This window comes from Choloepus didactylus, chromosome 18, assembly GCF_015220235.1.
Source record: "Choloepus didactylus isolate mChoDid1 chromosome 18, mChoDid1.pri, whole genome shotgun sequence".
NCBI classification, from domain to species: Eukaryota; Metazoa; Chordata; class Mammalia; order Pilosa; family Megalonychidae; genus Choloepus; species Choloepus didactylus.
In genome coordinates this window covers 3,406,522-3,421,064 of record NC_051324.1, presented here as the reverse complement: position 1 = coordinate 3,421,064, position 14,543 = coordinate 3,406,522, and the positions used below count along the sequence as shown (strand labels likewise).

General features: G+C 44.4%; 1 non-coding gene across 1 annotated transcript; it reads left to right on the top strand.

Moving 5' to 3' along the window:
* Positions 1-13,280: 13,280 nt before the first annotated feature.
* On the top strand, positions 13,281-13,352 carry TRNAW-CCA. Its single transcript has one exon. It is a non-coding gene; the product is annotated as a tRNA-Trp (tRNA).
* Positions 13,353-14,543: the final 1,191 nt, after the last annotated feature.

The following is a 14,543-nucleotide window of genomic DNA, read 5'->3' as shown; positions in this document are numbered from 1 at the left end:
ATCCTGTGAGTGGCTTAATTACAACGCAAGCTGAATTCCCTATCTCACAGGGTGTCTGTTGTTAAAATGAGGGCATTGTTTTGGAAGGGATGTGTTCCTGAAAATTGCAATGGGGATGTATGTGCAGATCTTGGTGGTACTGGGGACACTGAATCCTAAAGTCTGCTGAGTCGTCTTTGCAAGTAGAAGCAACCCTTACATGCCCCATCTGAGGGAGTCAACCGTGCTTTGCTTGATGAACTTGTAATGGACTCCACTGTGATAACTGACTTGTAGACATGGATAATTCTCAGGAACCACCTCTGCTTGCAGCACTATAATTAGACTGAAGTCCCATCAGGCCCTGAAAGGTGAGGTACAAAATGTGACCCCGGGAGGTGGGCCACACTCCAAAAAATCACGAGTAACTCTTCCAATTTATTCAGACAGATACCAGGGTCATGTACCTAGGAATGGATATTGATGGTGTGGGAAAATGATGGAAGGAACATAAAGTTGGATCAGGCTGAATTTATTGATACGGGTCCACTAAGCAGGGCTTCAGGCTCCAATCTAGTAGCTGGAGGACTTAGAAAGGGTTCTAACAGCTGTGTTGGGTAGTTGGATGAAAGATGGACCCAAAAGTGACCTGCACGAAATGAACTTGAAATGCCAGAACTGCCTTGATGTACCTTGGAGGATGGTATCCAATGACTTAGGGAGATTGGAATGTTAAAGTGGATTTATCATGTAAGACCTGCTTGCCTTCTATGGGAGTGTCCAAAGGACACATCTTGCACCACAACTGTGAGAAATAAGTTTGTGAGGGGAGTCCCAACATCCTTGAAAAGCCCTGTGGATGCCCCTGTCTGTAGGTCAGAAATTACAGTGGGAACTGCTACCACTGGCCTGGGATCCTTAAATGCAGTGGGGATAGTTGAATCCCAGAGTGGCAGGGGCTAAGTGGCAGCACTTACTCGTCAGAGACAAGGTGGGCATGGTTATCGTAGTGGACAAAAAGTCAACTCAGTAATCAGAGTAGTCTGACTTTGCTTCTAGTTGATCCTGCCTAGAAGCAAAGTAGATGGGCCATCTACTCGATTTTTACTTGATTCATATAAATGGAAAAGTTCTAGGTCAAGTGAATGGAAGTGAAACTTAAATTACCCAAACAGAGAGTCAGTCAATTCCCGGGCTTGAGACACTTTGCAGATGCAGAACTCCCTGAATGAAAGGGAGGTGGGGTCCCCTTGAGGAAGGCACCTGCTACATGTCAAAAATTTGTACTGTTAATCTTTCTTCCAGATGTCACCAAAAAGACCTACAGCCTTTTACCAGGGTGACTGCATAGGGGAAAAGGAAATAGTCAGACTTTAGGGGGGTTATTGAACTGACACTCATTCCAGGAGAGCCAAAACATCAGTGTGGTCTGGCAGTCAAGAGTAATGGCTTACGGATGTTAGGTAATCAATGGAGATTGAGCTCAGGCCCATCTCTCAGTGGGCCCAGTGGATTCCTGAGCACATCCTGTGGTTATTTCTCCAGTTTGGGAAGGTGTAATTGTAATAGACATTATCAGCAACTGCAGAATCCACACACTGATTCCCTGACTTCTGGAGTGAACTCTGTTAATGGTAAGAAGGGCCAAGTGGAAGCTACTAGGACTGCATCTACCTGGGAAAATAGTAAACCAAAAGCAAAACTGCATTCTTGGAGGAATTGCAAACATTAGTGCCACCATCAAGGACTTGCAGCATGCAGGGGTGGTAATTCCCACCACATCCCTGTTCAGCTTGCCTATTAGTCCTGTGCAGTAAACACATGACTCTTGGAGAATGGCAGTTGGATTATCATAAATTTAACCAGTTGGTGACTCCAATTTCAGCTGCTGCTTCAGATGTGGTATCACAGCTTGAGCAAAAACACACCCTGGGTACCTGGTATGTAGCCACTGATCTGGAAAATGCTTTTTTTCTTGACACCTGTTAGTAAAGGCCACCAGAAGCAGTTTTCTTTTAGCCGGCGTGGCCAGCAATACACCTTCACTTTCCTACCCAAGGAGCATATCGACTCTCCAGCCCCATATCATAAGTTAGTCGGCAAGGACATTGATCACCTTCCTCTTCCACAGCACATCGCACTGGTCCATTCACTGATGACGGTGTGCTGATTGGACCCAATGAGGAAGAAGTAGTGACTACTCTAGACTTATTGGTAAGAAATTCACATGTTAGAAATGTGGGGGGGGGGGGGGGTTGGAATCTGCCAAACAAAAATTCAGGGGACTTCCACAGTGAAATTTGTAGGGGTTCAGTAGTGTAGAGCTTGTCAAAATAACCCTTATAAGGTGGCATAAAAGTTGTTGCTTATAACCAGAGAAGAGACAAAAGCCAAATGAGCTTCTCTGAATTTTGGAGGCTACATATTCTTTATATGGGCATGGATTTTGGAACAAAGCCCTGTCAATCTCAGCAGATAACTACTCTCCCTTTGAGAAACAGCTTTTGACTAGCTTGCTGCTGGGCCTCAGTAGAGACCGAATGTGTAACCATGGGCCACCAAGTTACTGTGAGACCTGAGCTGCCCACCATGAGCTGGGTGTTGTGTGACCAACAAAGCCATAAAGTTAGGCTTTCACAGAAGGACTCCATCATCAAATGGAAGTGGTGTACATGAGATCAGACTCAATCAGGCCCTGAAGGCACAACTAAGATACACAAAGGAGTGGCCTGAATGCCTGTGGTATCCACTCCTGCCATGTTACTCTCTCACTTCCAGCCTGGACCTGTGGCCTCCTAGGGAGTTCCCTAAGATCAGTTAAATAAGGACAGTAGAACTCAAGCCTCATTTATGGATGGCTCTGCACGATGTACAGGCACCACATGAAAGTGGACAGCTGAAGCACGGGAGCCCCTTTGTGGGACATCGCTGCAGGGCAGTGGTGAAGGGAAATCATGTGCACAGAACTTCAAGTAGTGCAGCTGGTTGTTCATTTTTCTTGGAAAGAGAAATTATCTGAGGTGTTCTCATGCACCAATTTACAGGCTGTGGCCAACGGTTTGGCTGGATAGCCAGGAACTTTGAAAGAACATGATTGGAAAATTGGTGACAAGGAGGTCTGGGGGAACAGTATGTGGATAGACCTTTTTGAATGGGCAAAAAACATGAAGATATTTATGTCCTATGTTAATGTTCACCAGAGTGACCTTAGCAGAGGAGGATTTTAATAATCACGTGGCTAGGATGACCCATTTGTGGATGCCCTCAGCCTCTTTCCTCAGCCACTCCTGTCACTGCCTAGTGGGCTCAGGGATGGAGGTTGCGCATGGGCTCAGCAATATGCCCTACACATCTCAGACGTGCCATCCCTCACAACCATGTGAGACAACTCTTTAAACAAATCTCTTTATATATACATGAAATTCTATTGCTTCTGTTTCTGGAAAACCCTGACTGTTCCATTGTTATTGTTTTAAGCAATATTTATTTATATTTACCCAGATATTTGCATTTTCTGGCTCATTTTATTCTTTCCAGAAGTTCCTTGTTACAACTAGGATCATTTTACTTCTGCCTGATTAACTCCACTTAGCATTTCTTGTGTCATAGGTCTGCTGCTATTGTCTGTAATATCTATTCTGCATTCATTTCTGAAAGATATTTTCACTTGGGATAGAGTTATAGACTGGCTTTTAATTCTGTCAGCACTTTTTAAAAAATTACATTCTTGCAGAATAAACCCCAAAATCCTTCAATGGTTTTGTTCAGCTCTGGCCTCTGGCTCTGAAATAGGCTGATGGTTCCCTCTGCCTGGGGTCTCTTCCCCAGATCTCCACTGGGCTACCTCTCTCGTGCCTTTTAAGGTCCAATATGATGTGCTGCCTGGACAGCTGGGGACCCTGGGAGAGCCCCCAGTGGCCTAACTGCAAGGTCCCCTCCCTGCTGCTCCTGAGATAAGGTCCCTAAGCCAAACAACCCTCCTTAGCCAGAGGACCAGGCACTGCTACTGAGTAGTGGATTTCAGCTCCCTGCCCGTCTGTGGAATTATTCAAGCACGACAGTCACGTCCCCTGCAGGAAGCCTCTTGTCACTCCAGCACCCGCCTCCCGCAGCCCCTGCTGGTCCACTCTCCACCCGCGTGCCCCCACCCCTCATGGCCCCACATGGCCTGTGTGTCCTCCCCTGGGGTGTGAGTCCTTGTGACCAACACACTGCTGTCACTCTAAAAAAACAACTACATTCCATTGTCTTCTGGCTTCCAGAGTTTCTGTTAAAAGTCATCTATCAATTCATGAGATCTTTCACCAATGTGGGGAAATTCTCAGCCAGTGTTTCTTCAAATATTGCTTCTGCCCCATCTTCTCTCTCCCCCATCCTGGGGTTCTGACTATACATATTTTAGACCTTTTCATTATGTCCAGATGTCTCAAAGGTTTCTATATTTTCCACACCTTTTTTTCTCTGTACATTAATCTATATACTTTCTACTAACCTGTCTTTCAGTTAACTAATATTTGTTCTGTTTTTAATCTGCTATTAACCCCAACTTTTGAATTCATAATTTTAGTCAGATTTTTAATTTGTATAATCTGTTTTCTTTTTGTATGGATACTAGGTATCTGCTGAAACTCTCCATTCTTTTCTCTTCTTTTCTTGAATATGTTAGTATTTATTCTAAATTCCTTGACTTAACTACAGTATCTGAATCACGTGAGTCTCTTATTTTGTTGTTGTTTTTGCTATCTGGTCGGCTGATCTTTTTTTTAATCATGCCTTCTATATTTAATATGATCCCAGACATTACAGATGAAAAATTTTTAGAGACCTCTGACTTATCTCCCTCCAATGAGGGTTGTTTTCTTTTAATAAATAGCTATGTTACTAGTGGATCATCCTCATCCCATTTATGACTGATTTCAGGCTTTGTGAAACCTGGTCTATTTCTGTTTTGTCCTTACTTCTATAGCATGATCCTTTGGGGTCTCAGTGTAAATTCCAAGGTGTTTATTAAGCCCCTCTCAACTTGTAGGGCTTGATCTTAAACTGTAATCTTTGTCTTCCTAGTATTGAGCAGCTGCTGGAATCTATGCTCAATGCTTTACCCTCTTAGCTTCTGCTTTCCACTGGGTTTCTCTGATTCTCACCATGAACACAGACAGCTTAGGAGTCAGCTAAAGAGTTGAGGGAAATGTAATGAAAATGTTCCGTTCGGTCTGCCTCTTCCAGGATATTGCCCCTTACTTCTAGTGGCATACCTAAACTCTGAAAGTAAAAGTGTTACATTTCTGCTTGGCCTCAGTGAACTGCAAACTTCCTACAGAGGAAAAGCCAGGCAAATGTAGAGCTCACCTCTCAGACTTCGTTTCTTTCAAAGATACTTGGCATCAGCCAGCTACTCTCATTATCCACACAGTGCCGGCACAATGGAAGCATGAATTGAGTAGCCGTGGTGGCAAGGATGGAGGCTTTACAAATACCCAACAGCACGGCCTGCCTTTTTACAAAACAGATCTAGCTCTGCAACTGGTGAATGTCCAACCTTCCTGGGATGGAGACCAATGCTGTCTTCAATATGGTTACCATCCTAGTAGGAGATTACTCAGACACTTGGTGGCAAGTTGGCTACACTGGATCCCTTCTATTATGGTAGCAGCAGAAATTAATTTGACCGGATTCAACCCATATTCTGGATATGTGTTTGGCTTTACTACCTGCAGGGCCTGAGACAACAGCACTCACTATCTACAGGTTTAAAGAGTGTTTGATCCACTGGCATGGGATCCCATATAATATCACGTCAAACAAAGAAACCAACTTATAGCAAAGGGGATGAATGAGTGGGCATATTGTCATGGGATCCACTGATCATATCACATCCCACATCCCCCAGAAGCTGTCAGCCTGACAGAGTGACAGGGGTGAAGTTACCTATTAAAAGTGCAGCTGAAATGCCGGCTTGGTGGCAGTACTTTACAAAGTCTGAGATAGAATTGGTGCCCAGGGACTGAAGGATGAGTGTCTGGAAGTAAGCCAGCAAGCTCAACAGAGGAGCTAGCCCACGTTGGGGTGCATCTAGAACAGCTATTAGAGGAGGGCAACAATGAAGTCTATTGAAGCCCTAAGACTTGCTGCAGAGGCAGGGGCTGTAGTTCATCTCTCTGCCTTTGTTAGTTTCTCCCAGGAAAAGAAAAGAGACTCAACCCAATCCTGGAGTTGCTTCTTCCAAAATTTATATGAAGAATTAAATGTAAGTGGTGGAAGGTCAGAACTGTAGTGCATGCTGTGGGTGTGTTACACAGTTTCACCCTTCAGATCTGAAGAGTTTACTCTCAAGATGCCAGGTGCTGCTGGCAGACAGACCTCAGATGAAGAAATCACCTCACCCCAGAGCACACCCATCCTGGGGCAGCACACATCCAAAGACTGGTTGATACAGGGGTGTAAGGATATGGCCCTCTGACTCAAAGTTGGGACAATTTTGATGGGCCCCATCAGCTTTGCAGATCTTGGTGGAATCAGCTGATACCTTCACTATGACTGCATAACAGCCAAACTTCTCCCTCCATCCAGTCCTGCTTCCTTCTCTTCCCTCCACAGGTTGTGATCCCTAAGGCTTCCAAGCAAACCTCCATCTCCAGGTCTGCTTCCTGGGGAACTCAATAGGATAATCTCCTTCCATGCCTTGATAACTAAACCTCACTTATGGAACAGAGCAGCTAATATTGCTTCTAATTTTCCACTGTAAGATACACAATTTTTATAACACTAATGGAAAACACTTGCAAACATACTTAATTTTTTCCATAGAGCCCTAGAAATGGAATTTCTGTGGCAAAGTACACACATCAATAAGGCATTTTGAGATACATTGCCAAAATGCCTCCCCAAAACATTGCACTTTCTCCAGTTCTGTATGAATGGGCTTGCTTCTACACGCCTTGGCCAATATCAGGAAATCGCATCCTTTTTATAATTGATGTTTTGATAAAATTTTCTTACCTAAGTTTTGAGAATTTTTGCATCCTATAGAAATTGGGAAAGGGGGTTTCTCTTGCCACACAAGCATACCGATATACATACACATTATGGAATCCCAGAAGAAGGAGAGAAAAAAGCAGAAAGAATAATCAAATAAATATGTCTGAAAACATCCAAAATTTAACAAAATATATGAATATATATATCCATGATGTGCAACAAACTCCAAAAAGGATCAACCCAAACTGAACTACACCATTCCATGTTACAATAAAACTGTCAAGTGCCAAAGATAGAGAATTCTCAAAGCTGCAAGAGAGAAACATTGTGTCACATACAAGCAAAACTGCATAAGAGTAAAAGTCTCATCAGAAACCATGGAGGCAAGAAGGCAGTGGGAAGGCATATTTAATGTGCCAAAAGCAAAAAATTGCCAACCAAGGATTCTATATATGGCAAAACTGCCTTTCAAAAATGAGGGAGGGATTAAGACATTTCCAGATAAATAAAAGCTCAAGGACTTTGTCACCACAAGACCAGCCCTACGAGAAATGGTGAAGGGATTTCTGCAGGATGAAAGGAAATGACACCAGACGACTGACTGAAGCCACATGAAGAAATCAAGACCTCATTAAAGATAATGACGTGGGGAATATAAGCACAGTACTATTGTATTTTTATTTGTAACTCTACTTTTTTCTTCCTACAGGATATACAAGGAAAATGCATAAAATGGGATGATAAATCAATGATTTTGGACATATAATGTATAAACATATAATTTGTGGCAAGAACTATGTAATGATGGGAGGAAGAAGGGGTGTAGGAATATAATTTATGTATGCTGTTGGAGTATTTAAGCTGGTAACAGAGCATATGACATTGTTATAGATTTAGGATATTAAATTTAAGCCCCAGGGTAACCACAAAGAAAATACCTCATAGATGCAGAAAGTCGAGTACAGGTTACCAGAAGGGACAGTGGGGAGTTACTGCAAAATGAGTGTTGAGCGTTGAGTTTCTGTCTGGGGTGAAGGGAAAGCTCTATCAGTGGATGGAAGTGAGGGGACTTCAACACTGTGGATGTAATTAATCCCATGAATGCTGTGCTTGGGAGGGGTGGGAATGGTAAGATTTATGTTGGATATGTGTTCACAATTAAAAAATAGAAAGATAAACTAAAGAGATAATGTCAATTAAATGCAATACATGATCTTTGATATGATATAAGAATGGAGGAGAAAAGGCTCAAAAGGACATTGTTGGAACATAAGAACAATTTGGAATATAGAATGTAAGCTTTATATAAATGTTAAATTTCTGAATTTGGTAACTGTACTTAAGGTGATTACTTAAGTGAACATCCTTGTTCATAGGAAATGTACATAGAAGTATTATGTGTTCTCAAATGTTCAGAAAATGGAACAGTTGTGATGATAGAAAGAAAGGCAAACAAATAAATGGCAAAAGGGGCAAAATGTTAAAATTGGTGAATCTAGGGTGGGTGGGGATATGTTGGAGTTCTCTGTATGGGATTTGTATTATTTTTGTAACTGCCCTGCAAGTTTGAAATTACTTCAAAATAAAAGTTAAAAAAAGTATGTGTGTGATGTTTCTAATTCTGGGCCATTATTAATTAAGCTTCTATGAATATTTGTGGGCAAGGTTTTTTGTAGGCATATCATATCATTTCCCTTAAGAAAAACCTAGGAATGCAATTATTGCATCGAGTAGGCATATGCTCAGTTTATCAGAAGCTGCATTTTACATTTCTACCAACAATGTATGGAAGTTATGATTGCAGAATATCTTCACATTTGATATTGTCAATCTTTTTAATTTTAGCTATTCTAATGAGTTTGTAGTAACATCTCATTTTGCTTTTCATTTTCATTTCTTTTGAATGATGATACATTTTCATGTGTCTACTGGCCATTCATATATCTTCTTTTGCGAAGGGTTTTTTAAAAACTTCTCTACACTTTTATTGGGCTGTTTTTCATTATTGAGTTGTAGAGGTTCTTTTTATATCCTGGATACCATTTTTTTTGTCAAATATATGTTTTACAAATATTTTCTCCCAGTCTGTAACTTGCCTATTCATTTTCTTAATGGTGATGAAGTAGAAGATTTTGATGAGCAGATTTTAATTTTGATGAAGTTCAATTGATCAATTTTTTCTCATATACCCATTGCTTGTATAACCTGTCTAAGAAAACTTTGCCTATATCCAAGACATGAAGATGTCCTCCTATTTTTCCTCTAAAAACTTCATGATTTTAGCATTTAGGTTTAGACATGTAATCCAACTTGAATTAATTTTGGTGTATGATGTGAGGTAGGAAGCAGGAGATTCATTCTTTTCCATGTAAATATTGAGTTATTCCAACAGACTTTCCTTTCCTCATTGGATTACTTTGGTGTCTTTGTTGGAAATCAAATGACTATATAAGTGTTGGTATTTTTCTGAGCTATCTATCTATCTGTTCCATTTAACTATTTGTTAATCCTTATGCAGTATCATACTGTTTTGAATAACGTGATCCAAGTGTCCATCAACAAAAGACTAGGTCAACAAAATGTTATGCATACAGTGGAATACTACTCAGCAATAAAAAGGGATAAGCTACAGATACACACAACAAGATGAATGAAAACATTATGTCGAATGAAAGAAACTTTTACAAAAAAAGAGTACATACAGTATGATTCCACTTATTTGAAATTCTAGAACAGGCAAAATAATCTATGTTAGAAAAATTTCAGAATAGTGGTTCCATCCAGGGGCTGGCTGTAGAATGGATTGTGAAGTGGCATGTGGGAACTTTCTAGAGTGATGCCAATATTCTAGATCTTGATACAGGTTTGGGTCACATAGGTATATATATCTGTCAAAACTCAGTGAATATATGCTTAACATTTGTGCATTTCATTTTTGTAAAATTTTCAAAGGAAAACAATGTAAGAATTATTGAACTGTAGTTAATGTATATACACTGAATATTTTAAGAGCAAGCATACTAATATTTGCAATTTACTTTGAACTTCATAAAAAATAAGTTGGCTCAATGGAGGTATAAATGGATAAACATGATAACGTATGTATAGTAAAACAATAATAATAAAATTGAGGTGGTAGATATTTGGGTATCTATTGTAATATTTCAGTTTAGGTGTATGTTCAAAATTTTTCATAATATATTGAAATAAGCAATGTGTAAAACAGTAAGGATATAGTAGATTTGATCAGCATATTTTCCATGTTGCCCTGGGAAATGCCATACAACAAATGTGAAATACAGCTTTTCAACTGTGCATAGCAAATTAATCAAAATAGACTGTATGCTGGGCCATAAAGCAAGTTTCAATAAGTTTCAAAGGATTGAAATTATATGGTGTATGTTCTTGGGCAACTATTGAAATAAACTAGAACTCAATAAACAAAGGATAGCTGAGAAAAGCTGTAATTTCTGGGTTAAAAGAAATAATTGGGTTAAAAGAAAAAATTGAGCTAAAGAAAAAAATTCACAATGTAAATAAAATATTTTGGGCTGAATGATGAGGAAAATATGACATATCGAAGCTTGGTGGATGCAGCTAAAGCAGTATTCAGAAGACAATGTATTGCTTTAAATGCACACTTTAGAAAATAAGTTGAAAGTCACTTATCTAAGCTACCAAGTCAAGAAGCTGGAAAAAGCACCCCAAATATTTAAGTAGAATGAAGGAAATACTAAAAAAGTAAAATAAATAATGAAATAGAACAAAGTTATAAAGTAGGGAAAACCCAATGAAATTAAAAATTGGTTCCTTAAAATTATCAATAAAATTGATAAACCTGTGGAAAGTTTTAATTTTTAAAAAATGGAGAGTACAAAATACAAATATAAGGAATAAAAAATGTATTATCATTATATGTCCTACAATCATTAAAAGAATAGGAGAATACCATGAAATTTTTTATGGAAATAAATTTTAAAACTTAGACAAGATGGAAAAAGTCCTTGTAAAGCACAGTATATACCAAAACTGACACAAAAAGAAATAGAAAATCGGAATAGCCTTCTATCTATTAATTAAACTGAGCCCATTATTTCAAAGTTCCTGTAAAGAAAAGTTGTATCTCAGATGGCTTCATCAGTGAATTCTTACAAACATTTAAGGAGGAAAAATACCAGTCTTACACAAACTCCTCCAGAGACTAGAAAAGAAGGGACCAATTCCCAATTCGTTATATGAGGCCAACATAACCTTGATACTAAAACCTTGCAAAGTGATTGCAAGGAAGAAAAATCACAGGCCAGTATATTTAGTGAATATAGATTTGGTGTGTGTGCATCAGTGGTTGCAAATCTGAGGAGAAACAGTATATTTGCATGGTCTCAAAGTATTTATGCCAGGATATTTATGGAAGACAAAGGGGAAAATAGTCGCTTTTCAGTGGGAAAACCCAGCGGACCCCATTAACTCAGTGATCCAAGTGGGCATCGCCAGCAACAAGACAGACACGAACCCCGTTTGCACGTACAGAAACCACCGGCAGATTAAGAGTAACAAATGCTCCAGGCAGAACCACACTGCGGCCTTCCTGGGCGCACCTCTGGAGACTAAAGCTGCAGAGGAAAGCAGGGCAGTGGCCACCGGGGTGAGGCCGGGGGTTGTGTTGGGGAAGGAAGGGTCGCGGGGGACGAGCCTCGGGGGCCTGGCGGGCTGTGTAGCACTCAACAAAGGATAACTGAGAAAAGCTCTCATGTTTGGGTTAAAAGGGGGAAAAATGGGTTAAAGAAAAAAATTCACAATGTAAGTAAAATATTTTGGGCTGAATGATGAAGAAAATATGTCATATCCAAGCTTGGGGGCTGCAGCTAAAGCAATCTTCAGAAGACGGTGTGTTGTTTTCAATGCACACATCAGAAAATAAGTTGGAAGTCACTTATCTAAGCTACCGAGTCAAGAAGCTGCAAAAAGCTTCCCCATGTTCGAGCTCGCACTAAGCTGCGTCTGTCTGTCTGCGCGGCCTTCGGTGACCGTGTGTCACCGAAGTTTAAAACTCAGAGGTGCGCACGTGTCGACTGGGAAAGCTGGAGAGAAGCGCATGCAAATATGAGGAGTGCGTGAGGGGATCATCGATGAATCAAAGTTTCATTCCTTATTCTATAACGTCCACGTTTTCTAAACTGAGTTTTAGTTTACGATGGGCGTGGGGCGGGGAATGCATGCGCAGGCTGTTTTTACGCCAACTGCCCAAGTCGGGGGTCGCGCGTCCCCCCCACCCGCACTGCGGCGCGCCTCTTGGGGTACCCGGAGGGGGCGTAACCTCGCGGGGTGCCCACCTCGCCCCAAAATCGGAGCCCGCAGGGATGGCAGCCTCGGCCCCGCCCCTCGCCGGGCCCCACCCCTCCCGCCCAGGCCCCGCCCAGGCCCCGCCCTCTGTCCCGCCCCTCGCCGGGCCCCACCCCTCCCGGCCAGGCCCCGCCCTCCGCCCCCGCCCCTCGCTGGGTCCCACCCCTCCCGGCCAAGCCCCGCCCTCTTCCCCGCCCCTCGCTGGGTCCCACCCCCTCCCGGCCAGGCCCCACCCTCGGCCACGCCCCTCGCCTGGCCCCACCCCTCCTGGCCAGGCGCCGCCCTCTGACCCGCCCCTCGCTGGGTCCCACCCCTCCCGGCGAGGCCCCGCCCTCTGTCCCGCCCCTCGCCGGGCCCCGCCCCTCCTGACCAGGCCCCGCCCTCTTCCCCGCCCCTCGCTGGGTCCCACCCCCTCCCGCCCAGGCCCCGCCCTCTTCCCCCGCCCCTCGCCGGGCCCCACCCCCTCTCGGCCAGGCCCCGCCCTCTTCCCCGCCCCTCGCCGGGCCCCACCCCTCCCGGCCAGGCCCCGCCCTCTGCCCCCGCCCCTCGCTGGGTCCCACCCCTCCCGGCCAGGCCCCGCCCTCTTCCCCCGCCCCTCGCCGGGCCCCACCCCTCCCGGCCAGGCCCCGCCCTCTGCCCCCGCCCCTCGCTGGGTCCCACCCCTCCCGGCCAAGCCCCGCCCTCTTCCCCGCCCCTCGCTGGGTCCCACCCCCTCCCGGCGAGTCCCCGCCCTCTGTCTCGCCCCTCGCCGGGCCCCGCCCCTCCTGACCAGGCCCCGCCCTCTGCCCCGCCCCTCGAACCCGGCCCCGTCCCCAGCTCCCGAGCTCCCGCCTCCCGGCCCCAGCGCCGGCGCCCATTGGCTGCTCCGCCCCGTCCTTTTCCTCCTTTCATGCTCGACCTGAAATTCCCAGGAAAAACTGCTGGGATTAGCCAGAGGACAGAGTCTTAAAGGACAGGAGAGAGAGAGAGAATCCGCCAGTGACCCCGTGGCGCAATGGTGGCGCGTCTGACTCCAGATCAGAAGGTTGCGTGTTCAAGTCACGTCGGGGTCAGGGCCGCCAGTTTTCCCAGCTGATGCTCCGGCCGCCGCCAGCGCGGTGTGCGCGGACCCCGGGCTTCCCTGCAGCTGAGCCGGCAGCATCTTTTCGTGTCCGCTGGGGATGCATCAGGCCCGCGCCCTTCCCCGGGGAAGGGCCCCAGGGGAGGGAAGCCCCGGGCCCTGGCAGTGGATCCTCGGCCGCCGCCTACCCAGCAGAGGCCCTGCTCTCTCATCCGAAACACAGCCGCTCCCTCTTGGGAGCTGCCCCAGGCCGCAGGGAGGGTGTCTGTTTGCATACTTCATTGCTTTAGGAAAGACAATTAAAAAATAAAAAAATAGTTGTGTTTGTAAAGAAACCAGCTTGAACATTTACTAAATACATCTATGCAGTCGACCAAAGAAATCCCACATGACTTTCCTCTAAAAAGTTCCTCGCAGCCCCGTGGAGCTTGCTGCCTTCTCACTCTTCCATAGGAAAAAATTCTAACGTACGGAACAATAGGACAGCGTCAGGAAGCCCCTGTACCAGTCACCCGGGCGGCCTGGAAAACGGGCCTCGGGACTCCTTCCCCCACGGAGGCCCTGGGTCCCGGGACCCTCTGGGGGTAAATGCAGAGGGAGCCCCGCCTTCCCGCCTCTCCCGGGTCCCAGCAGCCCCAGGTCCCTGCACTGGGAGGAGGAAACGGGGTGTTTTCCTGCCCGCCCGCAGCACCTCCACCGGGCCACTCGGGGGAGGGGGAAGAGGAGGGGGAGGGGTGGGGGGAGGGGGAGGGGGAGGGGGGAGGGGAGATATATTCACATACCACGCAGTCATACAAAACAAATTGTACTTTCGATTGTTCACAGTACCATTACATAGTTGTACATTCATCACCTAAATCAATCCCTGACACCTTCATTAGCACACACACAAGAATAACAAGAATAATAATTAGAGTGAAAAAGAGCAATTGAAGTAAAAAAGAACACTGGGTACCTTTGTCTGTTTGTTTCCTTCCCCTATTTTTCTACTCATCCATCCATAAACTAGACAAAGTGGAGTGTGGTCCTTATGGCTTTCCCAATCCCATTGTCACCCCTCATAAGCTACATTTTTATACAACTGTCTTCGAGATTCATGGGTTCTGGGTTGTAGTTTGATAGTTTCAGGTATCCACCACCAGCTACCCCAATTCTTTAGAACCTAAAAAGGGTTGTCTAAAGT